The sequence below is a fragment of the Zea mays genome, chromosome 1 (genome assembly GCF_902167145.1).
Source record: "Zea mays cultivar B73 chromosome 1, Zm-B73-REFERENCE-NAM-5.0, whole genome shotgun sequence".
Lineage (NCBI taxonomy): Eukaryota > Viridiplantae > Streptophyta > Magnoliopsida > Poales > Poaceae > Zea > Zea mays.
This window is the reverse complement of record NC_050096.1, coordinates 153,131,239-153,151,362: the sequence shown is the minus strand read 5'-3', so window position 1 is coordinate 153,151,362 and position 20,124 is coordinate 153,131,239. Positions and strand designations below refer to the sequence as shown.

Sequence of the window (20,124 nt, the reverse complement as noted above, 5' to 3'; positions counted from 1 at the left end):
GGCTCTCACCTTCAGATCGCTCGGCCCTAGCTCCTCCTACCAACAAGTGACGCCCTGCTCTAGGTCCCCGGCTCCGACTCGTCTCCCCCGACCAGAAGTCATCGCGCCAGCAGCCACTTTGTGGCGCCACACTCAGCCCCATCCTCAAGCTGCACTTGCCGAATAGCATCCTCCTCGTCGCGCTCAGAAGCAGCCACTTAACTCATTTTTTCCTTGCTCTGGTGCGTCGTCGCGTGGAGCTGCTGAACGCCTACGTCTTTAGCTTCTATATCGCCGTGCCGGCGCTCGTCTTCCCAACACCGCTGTTGCCTACTGCGCCTACTACTCGCTCTACAGCAGCTCGCCGGCTCCCTGGAAATTCCCCAGTCATCGCCCGGCTTCCTTGCCTCACCGGTTCGTCGTCGTTGTCGTTATTTGTTTAAAACTGTCGATCGAAATTCTTAGCTTGGTTCGACATCACCTCATGCAATTCGCCGCGTCGTCATCCCTGTTGTCTCTCGGTGTCACGTCACGCTCCTCACACTTTATTTCCTCCATGTCGGTGACGCTTGCTGAAAGCCTAAGTAAATGCTCCAATGTTCAAAATTATGGTGGGTGCCAAAAGTAATTATGGTGGAGTAATTTTCTAGAGACTGGTCATCACCCTGAAGACTTGTGACATTTTATTTTCTTAGTCTTCGGCTCTCTTCTCTGCATCAAAGGCAAGCCCCGGTGCATCCACCACCTTCCTTGTCGTTTACAAAACTTTTATCACTTGATATGATGCATTAGGTGATAGAAGTTGCGTGATCAAACAATTGATGCATCACCATGCTTGAGAATTTGAATAATCATTCCTTAATACCTATTTTATGAAAAACTAGTGTCGCTTAGCCCTGCTTAAAGTGATAAGATTTTGAAATTTATTTTGATTACTAGTTATTGTTATGTGTGAATGAACTTGAGTTAGATAATTAATATGAGACCGGGCGGGTGGCTTGCATCGTGAAATGAGTCGGTGTAGTACTCCGCCTGTGTCGATTAAGGATCGTTCGATGTAGGCCTGTTGTGGTTGAGACTTTGCAACTAGCCACATGCCCCGATAAGCCTGAACCCGGCTATTCCATACGTGAAAAAGACAACCGCGCACTGGATGTGGGAGATGGTGGGAGTAGCGTGTACCCTCATGGCTAGAGGCTGGATGGAGGAGTATTGTACTCCCGGGTAGCGCGGACCGGTTCACGTTGTGGAGGATCTGTGGGAACAGTTGACATATGCAAGGGTTAAGTGCTACATATGTCATGTGGTTAGGGATCCCCAGCTGGGTATAATTGGTTCGAATCGTCGTTGCTCCTCGGTTATGGAGACTTGACCCTCTGACCACTCATCGTAGTTAATAAGTGAAACATGAATTGGTTAAAAGAAAGCTAGATCGGACAAGTGAATGCTCTAGATCAGGAAAATCTAGAATCAGGTAAGAACTTAAATTGATAATTAAAAGATGGCTTAAGGATCTACTATTAGTAAGTTTTTCTGCAAAATGAGTCATTAATTATTGCTTAGTCGTACCTTTATTCCTAATCAGCCAGCATATCCTTGAGAGTCTTTTTCCTTAGTCGGGTAAGACTTGCGAAAGTACACTTCGTACTTAGGGTTTTCGAACCCATGTTGTTGCAGGTACTAGATTTGTGCTGCTTTGATGGTGCTAAGTGCCGGTGGGCTCGGCCTTCCTATATAAGTATATCCCATCTTTATCGTCTTTTTGAGGATTGTCACTTATGCTAGCATGTAATCCAAACTTACAAATATTTTATAACATTTCAAAGTATAATATTTTAATCACATTTGTAATCACTCCGATAATGTAAACTTATTGTAATTTGAAAGCTTTGTAATAAAAATTCCGCTGCAAAGATTTTGGTATGTGATTTGTGTTTACTTAATCTTGCGATTTTCGTGGTAGTGGTTTATCCGAGGTCCTTTGGGACACTCGGACAGATCATGTTAAGTTATCGGGCACACATGCATAGCTGTTTGAGGTCTTTGAGACAAGGATAGATGCATGTGGGTCCTATAATTTGGGAGGATCCGCCACAGCTGGTATCGGAGAAGGATTAAGCATAATATGATCACATACGTACTTTTAAAATAAAGTTCTGATTTTAAAAAGTCTATTTTCATCCAAACACATTGTTTGGTTTTAAAAAAAATAGATTTGAAAAACTATAATGCTAGCGACATCCTCTATTAAGCCCTAAAATTAAGGACTATCATAGATCAAAATACTAACCCACAACCTGGGGAACGTTTAGGACGAGCATGCATCATGACATATAACCTTAAATTCAACCCCCATGTAGCTATTTGAGAGTGTTCACCCACCCTATTCATGCTACCCGTCCTTGCTTTTCTGTCATGTCTTTTCAAATCTGTGAGATTGGGAGCTAAATTCTCTTTTGTTAACAGAATGAGGACTCGTTCTGGATTGGTTCATGGTGAGGGCACTTCCCAGAATAATGCTAACAAATCTAATCCACAGTCAACATACGCGCTTGAGAATGCAGTTGTGAAAGGGAAATGTGCCCTTGGGCCATTTCTAAGTATTTTGGTGATTAAGTGCAAACACAGGTGCCAAAATGTGAAAATATGCCCATGGATGGACAAGTTGCAAATCACAAGTAAAGGTATGTTTCTAAGCCTTAGTACATTGGTTTTGTGTACTAACATCTTGTCTAAGTGTTAGAAACAGAAAGAAGAAGAGAAGAGAAGACTTGGCTGTGTACAGCCAAGAGGCTGTTTCGATCTGGGGCACCGGACTGTCCGGTGGTGCACCGGACAGTGTCCGGTGGTGCACCGGACAGTGTCCGGTGCGCCAGGCTGCCCCAGCCGAAGAGGCCGCTCTCGGGTTTTTCTCCGGCGACTTCGGCTAAAATTCACCGGACTGTCCGGTGTGCACCGGACTGTCCGGTGAGCCAACGGTCGGCCGGGCCAACGGTCGGCCGCGCGATCGGCGCGCGACACGTGGCCGAGCCAACGGTCGGAAGGAAGCACCGGACTGTCCGGTGTGCACCGGACATGTCCGGTGCGCCAACGGTGCGCAGATCTGACTCTGACAGCAACGGTCGGATGCGCTGTTTAAGGAAACAAATCGGGCACCGGACAGTGTCCGGTGTGCACCGGACTGTCCGGTGCGCCACGAGACAGAAGGCAAAGATGGCCTTCCAGATTTGTTCCCAACGGCTCCTAGCTGCCTTGGGGCTATAAAAGGGACCCCTAGGCGCATGGAGGAGTATACCAAGCATTCCTACAACTCTTCTAAGCACCAAGACATCAATCTCACGCATTCGTTTCATTGTGATAGCATATAGAGCTCTTGTGGAGTTGTGAACTCTTTGTGTTGCGTTGCGAGCTCTTGTTGCGACTTTGTGTGCGTGTTGTTGCTCCGATTTTCGAGTCTTGTGTGCGTTGCTCATTCCCACCTTACTCCGTATTTCTTTGTGAACTCAATTGTAAGGGCGAGAGACTCCAAGTTGTGGAGATTCCTCGCAAACGGGAAAAGATCAAAGGAAAGAAAAACACTGTGGTATTCAAGTTGATCATTGGATCACTTGAGAGGAGTTGAGTGCAACTCTCGTCCGTTGGGACGCCACAACGTGGAGTAGGCAAGTTTTGTACTTGGCCGAACCACGGGATAACCACCGTGTCAACTCTGTGATTGCTTTCTTGTGGTTATCGTGTTTTGAGTTCTCTCTAGCCACTTGGCCATACTTGTGCTAACCCTTAACAAGTTTTTGTGGCTTAAGTTTTGAACTTTTACAGGATCACCTATTCACCCCCCCCTCTAGGTGCTCTCAATTGGTATCGGAGCCGTTCTCTTCAAGAAAGGGACTAACCGCCCGAAGAGATGGATCCTAAGGGGAAGGGAATTGTGATCAACGACAAGGAGAAGGAGTCCTTCGTCAACGAGCCAAGGGATGACAAGTCAAATGACTCGGGCTCGGGCCACAAGCGAAGAGATGGGAAGAAGAAGAAGACAAGACACATCAAGGAGATCGTCTACTACGACAGCGATGAGTCCTCTTCTTCCCAAAAGGACGACGACCACGACAAACAAAGGAAATCGGTTAATTCTAACTTTTCTTTTGACTACTCTCGTATTCCGCAAAGTTCAAATTCACATTTGCTTTCTATTCCACTCGGCAAGCCCCCACACTTTGATGGGGAGGACTACGGATTTTGGAGCCACAAAATGCGTAGTCACCTATTCTCTCTCCATCCTAGCATATGGGAGATTGTAGATAGTGGAATGCACTTTAATAGTTCGGATAGTCCTATATTCATTAATGAGCAAATCCATAAGAATGCACAAGCTACTACTGTTCTTCTAGCCTCATTGTGCAGGGATGAATATAATAAAGTGAGTGGTTTGGATAACGCCAAGCAAATCTGGGATACCCTCAAGATCTCTCATGAGGGAAATGACGCTACCTTGCTCACCAAAATGGAGTTGGTGGAGGGCGAGCTTGGACGGTTCGCGATGATAAGGGGCGAGGAGCCAACTCAAACATACAACCGGCTCAAGACCCTTGTCAACAAGATAAGGAGCTATGGAAGCACGCGATGGACGGACCACGACGTCGTCCGCCTAATGCTAAGGTCCTTTACTGTTCTTGATCCTCATTTGGTGAATAATATTCGTGAGAATCCCAGGTACACCAAAATGTCGCCCGAAGAAATTCTTGGAAAATTTGTAAGCGGGCGGATGATGATCAAGGAGGCAAGGTACGTCGATGACGCGTTGAGCGGTCCAATCCACGAGCCTCAACCCATTGCTCTCAAGGCATCGAGGAGCAAGGAGGCACTACCAAGCAATGTGGCGCAAATTGAGGCGGCCGGGCTTAATGATGAAGAAATGGCTCTCATCATTAAGCGCTTCAAGACGGTGCTAAAGGGTCGCAATGGACAGCCGAGCAAGACTAAGACCAAGGGGAAGCGATCATGCTTCAAATGCGGTAAGCTTGGTCATTTTATTGCTAACTGTCCTGATAATGAAAGTGACCAGGAAAAGGGAAACAAGAGGGAAAAGAAGAAGCATTATAAGAAGGCAAAGGGTGAGGCGCATCTAGGCAAGGAGTGGGACTCGGATTGCTCCTCGTCCGACTCCGACAATGAAGGACTCGCCGCCACCGCCTTCAACAAATCAACCCTCTTCCCCAACGAGCGTCACACATGCCTTATGGCAAGGGAGAAGAAGGTATGTACTCGCAACTCTACCTATGCTTCTTCAAGTGAGGACGAATCTAGTGATGAGGATGAAGTAGATTATTCATGTTTGTTCAAGGGCTTAGATAGATCTAAGATAGACAAAATTAATGAATTAATTGATGCCTTGAATGAAAAGAATATACTTTTAGAAAAGCAAGAGGATTTGTTGTATGAAGAGCATGATAAATTTGTTGAGGCACAAAAATCCTATGCTTTAGAAGTTAAAAGAAATGAAATGCTTTCTTTTGAACTATCTACTTGTCATGAAACCATTTCTACTTTGAAAGGTGTCAACAATGATTTAAATGCTAAATTAGAAGTAGCAAATAAATCCAATTCTTGTGTAGAACATGTTGAAATTTGTACTAGGTGTAAAGATTTTGACGTTGATGCTTGTAGTGAACACCTAGTTTCAATTTCCAAGCTTAATGATGAACTGGCTAGTCTTAATGCTCAACTTAAGACTAGCAAGAATGATTTCGATAAGCTAAAATTTGCAAGGGATGCCTACACAATTGGTAGACACCCCTCAATTAAGGATGGACTTGGCTTCAAGAGAGAAGCTAAGAACTTAACAAGCCATAAGGCTCCCATTCCCGCCAAGGAGAAAGGGAAGGCCCCTATGGCTAGTAATGTGCAAAAGAACCATGCTTTTATGTACCATGATAGGAGATATTCTAGAAATGCTTTTAGAGGTCATGATGTGTTTGATTCACATGCTTATGACTCTTATGCTATGACTGCTTCTAGTTCTCATGTTATGCATGGTAGAAATATGTCTAGGAGAAATGCTATTCATCATGTGCCTAGAAAGAATGTTATTCATGCTCCTAGGAAAGTAGTGAATGAACCTTCTACAATTTATTGTGCTTTGGATACTTCATTTGCAATTTGTAGAAAGGATAGAAAAGTAATTGCTAGGAAGTTAGGGGCAAAATGCAAAGGTGATAAAACTTGCATTTGGGTCCCTAAGGAAATTGTGACTAACCTTGTAGGACCCAACAAGAGTTGGGTACCTAAGTCCCAAGCCTAAATTTGCCTTGCAGGTTTATGCATCCGGGGGTTCAAGCTGGATTATCGACAGCGGATGCACAAACCATATGACGGGGGAGAAGAAGATGTTCACCTCCTACGTCAAGAATAAAGATTCCCAAGATTCAATTATATTCGGTGATGGGAATCAAGGCAAGGTAAAAGGTTTAGGTAAAATTGCAATTTCTAATGAGCACTCCATATCTAATGTGTTTTTAGTTGAGTCTCTTGGATATAATCTGCTATCTGTGAGTCAATTATGTCATATGGGGTATAATTGTCTATTTACAAATGTAGATGTGTCTGTCTTTAGAAGAAGTGATGGTTCACTAGCTTTTAAGGGTGTATTAGACGGCAAACTTTATTTAGTTGATTTTGCAAAAGAAGAGGCCGGTCTAGATGCATGCTTAATAGCTAAGACTAGCATGGGCTGGCTGTGGCATCGCCGCTTAGCACATGTGGGGATGAAGAACCTCCACAAGCTTCTAAAGGGAGAACATGTGATAGGTCTAACCAATGTTCATTTCGAAAAAGATAGACCTTGTGCAGCTTGTCAAGCAGGGAAACAGGTGGGAGGAGCGCATCACAGCAAGAATGTGATGACCACTTCAAGACCCCTGGAGCTGCTGCATATGGACCTCTTCGGACCCGTCGCCTATCTGAGCATAGGAGGAAGTAAGTATGGTTTAGTTATTGTTGATGACTTTTCCCGCTTCACTTGGGTGTTCTTTTTGCAGGATAAGTCTGAAACCCAAGGGACCCTCAAGCGCTTCCTCAGGAGGGCTCAAAATGAGTTTGAGCTCAAAGTGAAAAAGATAAGGAGCGACAACGGGTCCGAGTTCAAGAACCTTCAAGTGGAGGAGTTCCTTGAAGAAGAAGGGATCAAGCACGAGTTCTCCGCTCCCTACACACCACAGCAAAATGGTGTGGTAGAGAGAAAGAACAGGACGCTCATCGACATGGCGAGGACGATGCTAGGAGAGTTCAAGACCCCCGAGTGCTTTTGGACGGAAGCCGTTAACACTGCTTGCCACGCCATCAACAGGGTCTACCTTCATCGCCTCCTCAAGAAGACGTCGTATGAGCTACTAACCGGTAACAAACCCAATGTATCGTACTTTCGTGTATTTGGGAGTAAATGCTACATTCTAGTGAAGAAGGGTAGAAATTCTAAGTTTGCTCCCAAAGCTGTAGAAGGGTTTTTGTTAGGTTATGACTCAAATACAAAGGCGTATAGAGTCTTCAACAAATCATCGGGTTTGGTTGAAGTCTCTAGCGACGTTGTATTTGATGAGACTAATGGCTCTCCAAGAGAGCAAGTTGTTGATTGTGATGATGTAGATGAAGAAGATGTTCCGACAGCCGCTATACGAACCATGGCGATTGGAGAAGTACGGCCACAGGAACAAGATAAACGAGATCAACCTTCTTCCTCGACCATGGTGCTACCCCCAACTCAAGACGATGAACAGGTTCATCAACAGGAGGCATGTGATCAAGGGGGAGCACAAGATAATCATGTGATGGAGGAAGAAGTGCAACCGGCACCTCCAACCCAAGTTCGAGCGATGATTCAAAGGGATCATCCCGTCGACCAAATTCTGGGTGACATTAGCAAGGGAGTAACTACTCGATCTCGATTAGTTAATTTTTGTGAGCATTACTCCTTTGTCTCTTCTATTGAGCCTTTCAGGGTAGAAGAGGCCTTGCTAGATCCGGACTGCGTGTTGGCCATGCAAGAGGAGTTAAACAACTTCAAGCGCAATGAAGTTTGGACACTGGTGCCTCGTCCGAAGCAAAATGTTGTGGGAACCAAGTGGGTGTTCCGCAACAAACAGGACGAGCACGGGGTGGTGACGAGGAACAAGGCTCGACTTGTGGCAAAAGGTTATGCCCAAGTCGCAGGTTTGGATTTCGAGGAGACCTTTGCTCCTGTGGCTAGGCTAGAGTCAATTCGAATCTTGCTAGCATATGCCGCTCACCATTCTTTCAGGTTGTACCAAATGGATGTGAAGAGCGCTTTCCTCAACGGGCCAATCAAGGAGGAGGTGTACGTGGAGCAACCCCCTGGTTTCGAGGATGAACGGTACCCCGACCATGTGTGTAAGCTCTCTAAGGCACTCTATGGACTTAAGCAAGCCCCAAGAGCATGGTATGAATGCCTTAGAGACTTTTTACTTGCTAATGCTTTCAAGGTTGGGAAGGCCGATCCAACTCTTTTTACAAAGACATGTGATGGTGATTTGTTTGTGTGCCAAATTTATGTCGATGACATAATATTTGGTTCTACTAACCAAAAGTCTTGTGAAGAGTTTAGCAGGGTGATGACGCAGAAATTCGAGATGTCGATGATGGGCGAGTTGAACTACTTCCTTGGGTTCCAAGTGAAGCAACTCAAGGACGGCACCTTCATCTCCCAAACGAAGTACACGCAAGATCTGCTAAAGCGGTTTGGGATGAAGGACGCCAAGCCCGCAAAGACTCCGATGGGGACCGACGGACACACCGACCTCAACAAAGGAGGTAAGTCCATTGATCAAAAAGCATACCGGTCAATGATAGGTTCTTTGCTTTACTTATGTGCTAGTAGACCGGATATTATGCTTAGCGTATGCATGTGTGCTAGATTTCAATCCGATCCTAAGGAGTGTCACTTAGTGGCGGTGAAGCGAATTCTTAGATATTTGGTTGCTACGCCTTGCTTCGGGCTCTGGTATCCAAAGGGGTCTACCTTTGACTTAGTTGGATACTCAGACTCCGACTATGCTGGATGTAAGGTCGATAGGAAGAGTACATCGGGGACGTGCCAATTCTTAGGAAGGTCCCTGGTGTCATGGAACTCTAAGAAACAAACATCCGTTGCCCTATCCACCGCTGAGGCCGAGTACGTTGCCGCAGGTCAGTGTTGCGCGCAACTACTTTGGATGAGGCAAACCCTCCGGGACTTTGGCTACAATCTGAGCAAAGTCCCACTCCTATGTGACAATGAGAGTGCTATCCGCATGGCGGAGAATCCTGTTGAGCACAGCCGCACAAAGCACATAGACATCCGGCATCACTTTTTGAGAGACCACCAGCAAAAGGGAGATATCGAAGTGTTTCATGTTAGCACCGAGAACCAGCTAGCCGATATCTTCACTAAGCCTCTAGATGAGAAGACCTTTTGCAGGTTGCGTAGTGAGCTAAATGTCTTAGATTCGCGGAACCTGGATTGAATTATAGCATACATGTAGTTATGCTTTTGATCATGTTCCTTTTTGCATTTTGTTGCTTATTGTGGTGCTCAAGTTGTACCAACACTCCCTGGACCTCACAAGTCCGTTGCAAAGTGATGCACATGTTTAGGGGGAGATGTGTCACAACTTGACCCTTTGAGACTAACCATTTGCTTGAGTTTGCTTGATTGAGTCTCGAAGGAGGATTGAAAGGGAAAAGGTGGACTTGGACCATGAAAGACTTCCACTGCACTCCGATGAGAGGGTAACTAATTCCAAGTTCATCTCATGAAATCTTATTGCCATTTGCTCTTAATTGAAGACTTTGGTGAGGCAATGGGGTTAACAGGCCAAGATTAATCCCGTTTTGGTGCTTGATGCCAAAGGGGGAGAAAATAAAGGCCAAAGTGATAAATGGATCAGCTACCACTTGAGAGATTTTGAAAATAGTAGAATAGAGTTTTTGTTTTGTCAAAAGCTTTTATTGTCTCTTATTGTCTCTATTGTCAAAAGTTGGCTTCTTGTGGAGAGAAGTGTTGATTATGGGAAATAGGGGGAGTTTTTGAAATCTTTGATCAATCTCTTTTGGAATGACTCTCTTTATGCTTCAACATGTGTGATTGACTTAGAGATAGAGATTTGAGTTTGATTTGCAAAAACAAACCAAGTGGTGGCAAAAGATGATCCATATATGCCAAAATTGAATCAAAACCAATTTGAGTTTTTATTTGAAGTGATTTTGCACTTGTTCTAGTTGCTTTATGTTGTGTTGGCATAAATCACCAAAAAGGGGGAGATTGAAAGGGAAATGTGCCCTTGGGCCATTTCTAAGTATTTTGGTGATTAAGTGCAAACACAGGTGCCAAAATGTGAAAATATGCCCATGGATGGACAAGTTGCAAATCACAAGTAAAGGTATGTTTCTAAGCCTTAGTACATTGGTTTTGTGTACTAACATCTTGTCTAAGTGTTAGAAACAGAAAGAAGAAGAGAAGAGAAGACTTGGCTGTGTACAGCCAAGAGGCTGTTTCGGTCTGGGGCACCGGACTGTCCGGTGGTGCACCGGACAGTGTCCGGTGCGCCAGGCTGCCCCATCCAAAGAGGCCGCTCTCGGGTTTTTCTCCGGCGACTTCGGCTAAAATTCACCGGACTGTCCGGTGTGCACCGGACTGTCCGGTGAGCCAACGGTCGGCCGGGCCAACGGTCGGCCGCGCGATCGGCGCGCGACACGTGGCCGAGCCAACGGTCGGAAGGAAGCACCGGACTGTCCGGTGTGCACCGGACATGTCCGGTGCGCCAACGGTGCGCAGATCTGACTCTGACAGCAACGGTCGGATGCGCTGTTTAAGGAAACAAATCAGGCACCGGACAGTGTCCGGTGTGCACCGGACTGTCCGGTGCGCCACGAGACAGAAGGCAAAGATGGCCTTCCAGATTTGTTCCCAACGGCTCCTAGCTGCCTTGGGGCTATAAAAGGGACCCCTAGGCGCATGGAGGAGTATACCAAGCATTCCTACAACTCTTCTAAGCACCAAGACATCAATCTCACGCATTCGTTTCATTGTGATAGCATATAGAGCTCTTGTGGAGTTGTGAACTCTTTGTGTTGCGTTGCGAGCTCTTGTTGCGACTTGTGTGCGTGTTGTTGCTCCGATTTTCGAGTCTTGTGTGCGTTGCTCATTCCCACCTTACTCCGTATTTCTTTGTGAACTCAATTGTAAGGGCGAGAGACTCCAAGTTGTGGAGATTCCTCGCAAACGGGAAAAGATCAAAGGAAAGAAAAACACCGTGGTATTCAAGTTGATCATTGGATCACTTGAGAGGAGTTGAGTGCAACTCTCGTCCGTTGGGACGCCACAACGTGGAGTAGGCAAGTTTTGTACTTGGCCGAACCACGGGATAACCACCGTGTCAACTCTGTGATTGCTTTCTTGTGGTTATCGTGTTTTGAGTTCTCTCTAGCCACTTGGCCATACTTGTGCTAACCCTTAACAAGTTTTTGTGGCTTAAGTTTTGAACTTTTACAGGATCACCTATTCACCCCCCCCCTCTAGGTGCTCTCAAGTTGCACAACTCATCAGTGTAGGCATTGATCATACTCACCTTCTCCATGAGTTGGTTCAGCGTGGTCAATGGGATCCAAATGCTGCCAGTACTTATAAGGAATTTCTGGACACACAACCACCAGTTTTCACTAGAGCTGAAGATCCGCTTGATGCTGAGGACTGGCTTTGAACTATTGAGCAGAAGTTACTCATCCATTGTGATGGCGTTCAAAAAACCCAGTTTGCCGCTCAACAACTCCAGGGTCAAGCTGGAGTCTGGTGGGCAAAATATTGTGCGACCCAGCCAGAGGGATATCAAGTTCCTTGGGTTGAGTTCTATGAGGCATTTTGGGCACATTATATTCCGAAGGGTATCATGAGTATAAAAGTTGATGAGTTCTTTAACCTAAAGCAAGGTGAAGGGGAGAGTGTTATGGAGTATTTGGAGAGGTTTAATCAGTTATCTCAGTATGCTGCATATTATGTCAGTACTGAAGCCATGAAGAAGTTCTTTTTCAAGCGTGGCCTTAATATGAAGCTCCAACTCTTAATGACACCCAATGTGTCTGAAAGTTATAATGATGTAGTCAGTCAGGCCATTCTAGGTGATGATAAGATTCGCCTTCATCAAGAGTCTAAGAGAAAGAAATTTGCCTAAGAATCCTCAAGTAGCAGTAGTCGACGTCAGAGCATTGTTTATCAACATATCATTTGTTCTCTTGGTCTTCCATCCCAGTTACCCAGTTCACAACAGTTGTGTGTCCGACATGCTATTGTTCCTTTTGTCCCACATCAGTCGAATGCCCTAGGCGTTCATTCCAAAAACAATCCGGTCAACATGAACCCATGTCATCACTATGGGAAGTCGGGATACACTACCTAAGATTGTCGTTTGCCTAAGCCAGTGGCTGAGCAATAGTCGCTAACGACTCCATCTCAGAGTAGCCGACATAATACTGGAAAGAAAAGCAGGACTATTCCTAGGATGGGGCAGGTCAATCTTACTCATACTCATGGAATTTCTGAAGGTGCCCCTATTATGATGAGTGTGTTTTATGTCGCCAACCATCCTGCAGTGACTCTGTTTGATTTGGGTGCATCTCATACCTTCATCAATAGAGACTTTGTTGTGAAGTATCAATTACCAATTGAAGAAGGGAAATATACTTTCTGTATACAATCCCCTGGAGGACACATCTATACTAAGGAAATGGTGGAAAAGGTGCCCATAAATCTGGAGGGTCACATTTTTCCTACCAACTTTCTTGTCCTTCAGAAGCAGGATATAGATGTGATCCTTGGCATGAACTGGTTACATCAACATGGAGCTATTATCGATACGTTGCAACGGACAGTTTAGTTGGATTCACCCAATGATAGTTCTAAATTGCTAATCTGGTTGCCGACTCCTAAGAGAGCGGCAGAAAGAGCATGTGCTGTCACCATTAAAGAGATAAAGGATATACCCGTAGTCAGAGAGTTTCTAGATGTGTTTCCCAAAGATTTGCCTAGTTTACCTCGAGAAAGAGATGTGGAATTTGTAATCGAATTGCAGCCAGGTACTGCACCCATATCTAGAAGGTCGTATAGAATGCCACCTAAGGAGTTAGCAGAGCTAAAGACTCAGTTGCAAGACTTGCTAGATATAGGTTTCATTCGGCCAAGTTCATCACCTTGGGGTTGTCCTGCCCTATTTGTGAAGAAGAAAGATCAAACACTCAGGTTATGTGTTGATTACCGACCGCTCAATGAGGTGACTATCAAAAACAAATATCCTCTCCCTCGCATTGATCTGCTGTTTGACCAGCTCACAGGAGCAAAAGTGTTCTCTAAGATTGACCTTAGGTCAGGTTATCACTAGATAAGAATCCATCCTGAAGATGTTCCCAAGACCGCTTTCACTACTCGATATGGTCTTTATGAATATTTGGTTATGTCCTTTGGTCTGACTAATGCTCCAGCTCATTTCATGTATTTAATGAACTCTGTGTTCATGCTGGAGCTCGACAAGTTTGTGGTTGTGTTCATTGATGTTATCCTGATATACTCCAAGAGCAAGGAAGAACATGTAGACCACTTACGTATTGTTCTAACGCGGCTCAGAGAACACCAACTATATGCTAAATTTAGCAAATGTGAGTTTTGGTTGGATAAAGTTCAGTTTCTAGGCCATGTCTTGTCTGCCGAGGGTGTTGCTGTTGACCCGAGCAAGGTCAAGGATATCCTCGATTGGAAACCTCCCACTACTGTGCATCAAGTCAGAAGTTTTCTTGGAATGGCAGGCTATTAACGTCGCTTTATTCCAGATTTCTCTAGAATAGCCAAGCCTATCACTGAACTACTCAAAAACCATGTCAAGTTTATTTGGTCATCTGAGTGTGACAAAGCTTTTGAGAAGCTGAAGAAGCTATTGACTACAGCACCAGTGCTAGCTCAACCAGATATCGCAAAGCCATTTGGTGTGTATTGTGATGCTTCTAGCATTGGCATTGGGTGCGTACTAATGCAAGAAGGTCGTGTTATTGCCTGTGCTTCTCGACAGCTCAAGCGTCACGAAGAGAATTATCCAACCCATGATCTTGAGTTGGCTACGGTTGTTCATGTGCTCAAGATTTGGCGCCATTATCTGATAGGTAATACATGTCACATTTACACTGACCATAAGAGTCTGAAGTACATTTTTACCCAGTCCGAACTGAACATGAGACAGAGAAGGTGGCTTGAGTTGATCAAAGATTATGATCTAGAAGTTCATTATCATCCTGGGAAGGATAATGTTGTGGCAGATGCTCTTAGCCGTAAATCTCAGTGTAATTGTCTTTCGGCAAAACCTTTAACTGTTACCTTGTGCCAAGAAATGGAAGGGTTGAATTTGGAGATAGTTCAACAAGGAACGATAGCTAATCTCATTATTGAATCAACTATCCAGAGTCAAATTGTTGATGCTCAAAAGGTGAACAAGGGAATAGCTCATATCAAGGAGCGAATTGTAGCAGGAAGGGCTACGTGTTTTAGAATTGATGAAAATGGTGTCCTTTGGTTCCAAAACCGTTTGGTAGTCCCAAAAGTTCCTGAGTTACGTCAACAGATACTTGATGAAGCTCACTTGTCTCGATACTCCATTCACCCGGGAAGTAACAAGATGTATCAGGATCTGAAACAAAGGTTTTGGTGGACCAAAATGAAGATTGAAATTGCTCGCTATGTCGCCAAGTGCGATATTTGTCAAAGGGTGAAGGCTGTGCACTTAAAATCTATCGGACCACTACAACCATTGCCTATTCTAGCTTGGAAGTGGGAAGACATCAGTATGGATTTCATTGTCGGGTTACCCAAGACCTCAAAAGGGTATGACTCTATTTGTGTAATTGTTGATCGTCTCACCAAGCTAGCGCATTTCTTACCAATCAAAACTTTGTATCCTGCTAAGGCATATGCTGACTTGTATATTGCTCGTATCTTGAGTCTCCATGGGGTACCCAAGACTATCATGTCTGACAGAGGTTCTCAATTCATTTCCAAATTTTGGGAACATTTGCATAAGTCATTAGGTACTAAGCTTATTCGTAGTTCAGCTTATCATCCCCAAACCGGAGGGCAGACTAAAAGAGTGAATCAAATTCTGGAGGACATGCTAAGGTCTTGTGTTCTCACTTATTCAGCTAAGTGGGATGAATGTTTACCTTTAGCAGAATTCTCCTATAATAATAGTTATCAGGAAAGTATCAAAATGGCACGCTTTGAAGCTTTGTATGGCAGAAGATGTAGAACTCCTTTAAACTGGTCTGGATCGGGAGAGAGATGTTTCTTTGGACCAGACTTAGTAAACGAAGCTGAGGAAAAGGTTCAACTTATCCAACACAATCTCAAGATAGCACAGTCTCGTCAGAAGAGTTATGCCGACCAAAGACGTCGACCCCTGGTGTTCAAGGTTGGTGATTATGTCTATCTAAAGGTATCACCAATGAAAGGTGTTAATCGCTTTGGCGTCAAAGGAAAGCTCGCACCTCGCTATATTGGTCCCTTTCGAATCATACAACAGTGTGGACCGGTAGCTTATCGTCTTCAGTTTCCAGAGCATATGTCCGCAGTTCATAACGTGTTCCATGTATCACAACTGAAGAAATGTCTTTGAGTGCCCGAGCAAGTTATGGATGTTTCAGAGGTTAATTTGGAGCCAGATCTGACTTATTCAGACTATCCAAATCGAGTATTAGATCAGAAGGATCGCATCACTCGAAGGAGAACAATCAAGTTTTATAAGGTGCAATGGAACAAACATCCCGAAGACGAAGCTACTTGGGAATCTGAAGACTTTCTTGTGGAGAATTTTCCAGATTTTCTTGCTTCGGTTTAAAAACTTACAGTATTGTAATGTAATCGCTAGCCAACAAGTGCAACTTGGTACATCATCCGGTTGTGTGTAAATAAGTTAGAAGTGGTTGTGAATATTATCTTCTTATTCTCCTCCTAAACTAATCCTTTAGTCGTTCTTAAATCTCGGGACGAGATTTCTTTTTAGGGGGGGTTGAGCTGTAACACCCTAGGTGTTAAGCGCCACTAAAAATTTAAGCATAGCATCATCCTGAGCATTATCTTCACATATGGTCATCCATAATAATTGACCATGTGTTGCATTCACTTTAAAATAATATAACTTGTTAAAGCTTATGCATGATTTGGGGTGAAGTTGTGTTTTGATTTTTGTTAAAAACTCGACTTAGGATTTGGATTTGGCACTGTCGAGTATTCGGTACAAATAAATCGTTTAGCCGAGTAGTGTGGGACAAGTCGCTAACAATTGCCGAAGTGGACAAATAATAGGATCAAAACTAGTTTTACGACTAAGCGTTTTGATTTCTAAGCCACAAGGGGTTTGGACAAATAATAGGATCATTAGGGAGTTGTTATTTAAGTAATTATAAAATTTAGAAAGGGGTTTGGTTGTGTCGGCTCGTGCCGAGCAACTTCGAAATGTCGAGAATTTAATTAAAAAAATGAAACTTGGTGCAAATTTGAATTATTCGAAACCCTTGTGATTTAAAGTCTAATTAAGTTGAGCTGTGATGTTAAAATCAAATCTAGGGACAGTTAATGCTTTAGTAATACGAATGGTAGAGAAGAAGAAAAAGGATGTATATTTATTCATTAGAAAAGAGCAAGAAATATCTATTGTCTTAACCTCCACCGCTCACTGCTCACTCTACATTTTATTTATTCCACCCATCCTGATCTCCAATCCACGTCAATGCTCCTTATTCGGTGCTGCCTAGAGACTTCTTTGCATACGTTCGTTCTCTAGAACTCTTCCTTATCTCCACGTACATGCTCAGTCTTCATTCTGAGATTTGGCACGTCGTCGCTCTCAGCCTATCGCGCTAGCAAAGCTGCTCAGCCATCGCACCTCTGTTGCTCCAGCGCCCTCATCTCCCCTGTCCCGACGTGCAGGTCTTCACTCTTCACGGATGCTGCTCAACGCTCGTTCTTCCTGTTCTTGGCTCTCACCTTCAGATCGCTCGGCCCTAGCTCCTCCTACCAACAAGTGTCGCCATGCTCTAGGTCCCCGGCTCCGACTCGTCTCCCTCGACTAGAAGTCATCGCGCCAGCAGCCACTTTGTGGCGCCACGCTCAGCCCCATCCTCAAGCTACACTCGCCGAATAGCATCCTCCTCGTCGCGCTCGGAAGCAGCTACTTAACTCATTTTTTCCTTCCTGTGGTGCGTCGTCGCGTGGAGCTGCTGAACGCCGACGTCTCCAGCTTCTGTATCGCCATGCCGGCGCTCGTCTCCCCAACACCGTTGTTGCCTACTGCGCCTACTACTCGCTCTACAGCAGCTCGCCGGCTCCCTGGAAATTCCCCAGTCATCGGCCGACTTCCTTGCCTCACCGGTTCGTCGTCGTTGTCATTATTTGTTTAAAACTGCCGATCAAAATTCTTAGCTTTGTTCGACATCACCTCATGCAGTTCGCCGCGTCGTCATCCCTGCTGTCTCGCGACGTCGTGCTCCTCACACTTTATTTCCTCCATGTCGGTGATGCTTACTGAAAACCTGAGTAAGTGCTCCAATGTCTAAAATTATGGTGGGTGCCAAAAGTTTGTCTGATATATGACGTCGTTCGGTAGTTGTTGTCTGGTAGATGATGTAGTTGTATGTGTCTCGACGTCTTAGCTGTTCACTTAATATGCCACTTCTTGTGACTGTGATTTTAATATCGTAGATTTATGCTTGCGTCGGTGATGATGGTTGTGTGTTTTGATTATAGGAGAGTGTGGTCCGAGAAAAATTGTTTCATGTGTGTTATTGATCGACTGGTGGTCTACGCCATCAGTCCGTATCTTGTGCGGGTGAATCGTGGTAGTGTGATTAGTGGTCGGAAGGAATTAGATGGTGAATAAAAGTGAATTTATATGTGTCGCTCGCTAGATAAAAAAATGCCTGAGTCAGGTTTGCCACCATTTTGGTGAATCTTCACTCGGCTTTGGTATTGTGTAGGCTTAGATTCTTTTGCAGTATGGTTTGATTTAATTCAGAGTTTGTTCAGTTAGATAACCAGTCTAAATCTAGTTAAAAGATACATTTATTAATAGAGTAAATACTTAGGAAATTACGAAGAATGGATAAATAGTTTTAATAATTTTTGTAGTGTCGGATGAAGTCCTTGGTGTATGGATTTCGGTTAATTCATGGCAACTTTTAGTTGTGTTTTTTTTTAAAAAAAGTGTTAGCAATCTTGTTAGGGTAGTAATTAGATTTTTGTCGATAATTAAGTGCAACTTATTGGTGAATGAAAGATATAATTGAGATTTTATGATTTAGATTCTTTTTCATGCATGTACGTTAATCTCATCATGGCATCGTGATCATAGCATGCATGCATCTTTACTCTACGTGTAGATCACGTCATCGGTGAATCAATCGTTTGGTGGAGTAATTTTCTGGAGACTGGTCATCACCCTGAAGACTTGTGACATTTTATTTTCTTAGTCTTCGGCTCTCTTCTCTGCATCAAAGGCAAGCCCCGGTGCATCCACCACCTTCCTTGTCGTTTACAAAACTTTTATCACTTGATATGATGCATTAGGTGATATGAGTTGCGTGATCAAACAATTGATGCATTACCATCCTTGAGAATTTGAATAATCATTCCTTGATACCTATTTTATGAAAAACTAGTGTCGCTTAGCCCTGCTTAAAGTGATAAGATTTTGAAATTTATTTTGATTACTGGTTATTGTTATGTGTGAATGAACTTGAGTTAGATAATTAATATGAGACCGGGTGGGTGGCTTGCATCGTGAAATGAGTCAGTGTAGTGCTCCGCCTGTGTCGATTAAGGACCGTTTGATGTAGGCCTGTTGTGGTTGAGACTTTGCAACTAGCCACATGCCCCGGTAAGCCTGAACCCGGCTATTCCATACGTGAAAACACAATCGTGCACTGGACGTGGGAGATGGTGGGAGTAGCGTGTACCCTCCTGGCTAGAGGCTAGACAGAGGAGTACTGTGCTCCCGGGTAGCGCGGACCGGTTCACGTTGTGGAGGATCTGTGAGAACTGTTGACATATGCAAGGGTTAAGTGCTACATATGTCGTGTGGTTAGGGATCCCCAGCTGGGTATAATCGGTTCAAATCGTCGTTGCTCCTCGGTTATGGAGACTTGACCCTCCGACCACTCATCGTAGTTAATAAGTGAAACATGAATTGGTTAAAAGAAAGCTAGATCAGACAAGTGAAAATGCTCTAGATCAGGAAAATCTAGAATCAGGTAAGAACTTAAATTGATAATTAAAAGATGGCTTAAGGATCTAGTATTAGTAAGTTTTTCTGCAAAATGAGTCCTTGATTATTGCTTAGTCGTACCTTGATTCCTAATCAGCCAGCATATCCTTGAGAGTCTTTTTCCTTAGTCGGGTAAGACTTGCGAAAGTACACTTCGTGCTCAGGGTTTTCGAACCCATGTTGTTGCAGGTACTAGATTTGTGCTGCTTTGATGGTGCTAAGTGTCGGTGGGCTCGGCCTTCCTATATAAGTATATCCCATCTTTATCTTCTTTTTGAGGATTGTCGCTTATGCTAGCATGTAATCCAAACTTACAAATATTTTATAACATTTCAAAGTATAATATTTTAATCACATTTGTAATCACTCCGATAATGTAAACTTATTGTAATTTGAAAGCTTTGTAATAAAAATTCTGCTGCAAAAATTTTGGTATGTGATTTGTGTTTACTTAATCTTGCGATTTTGGTAATAGTGGTTTATCTGAGGTCCTTTGGGACACTCGGACAGATCCTGGTAAATTATCGGGCACACATGCATAGTTGTTTGAGGTCTTTGATACAAGGATAGATGCATGTGGGTCCTATAATTTGGGAGGATCCGCCACACAACCTCTGCAGAGTCTAAAACTAGTATACTAGCCGAGCTCACGGGCATGAGCAGCTCAGGAATCTCGCATGATTAAATTATGGAACCTAAACTCAATTTGTCATTTGCATCTGAATGGGATTTGTTATTAATTTTGTTCTATTATTATTATGGTTTGGTATCTACTTATACTTAGTAATTGCTAATAAAATTTTGACCA

At 44.0% G+C, this 20,124-nt stretch overlaps 1 long non-coding RNA gene across 1 annotated transcript; it reads left to right on the top strand.

The window, feature by feature from the left end:
- Positions 1-16,896: 16,896 nt before the first annotated feature.
- On the top strand, positions 16,897-18,929 carry LOC109943686 (uncharacterized). Its single transcript, XR_002266749.2, has 3 exons — positions 16,897-17,425; positions 17,502-17,590; positions 18,433-18,929. It is a non-coding gene; the product is annotated as an uncharacterized lncRNA (long non-coding RNA).
- The last annotated feature ends 1,195 nt before the right edge of the window (positions 18,930-20,124 follow it).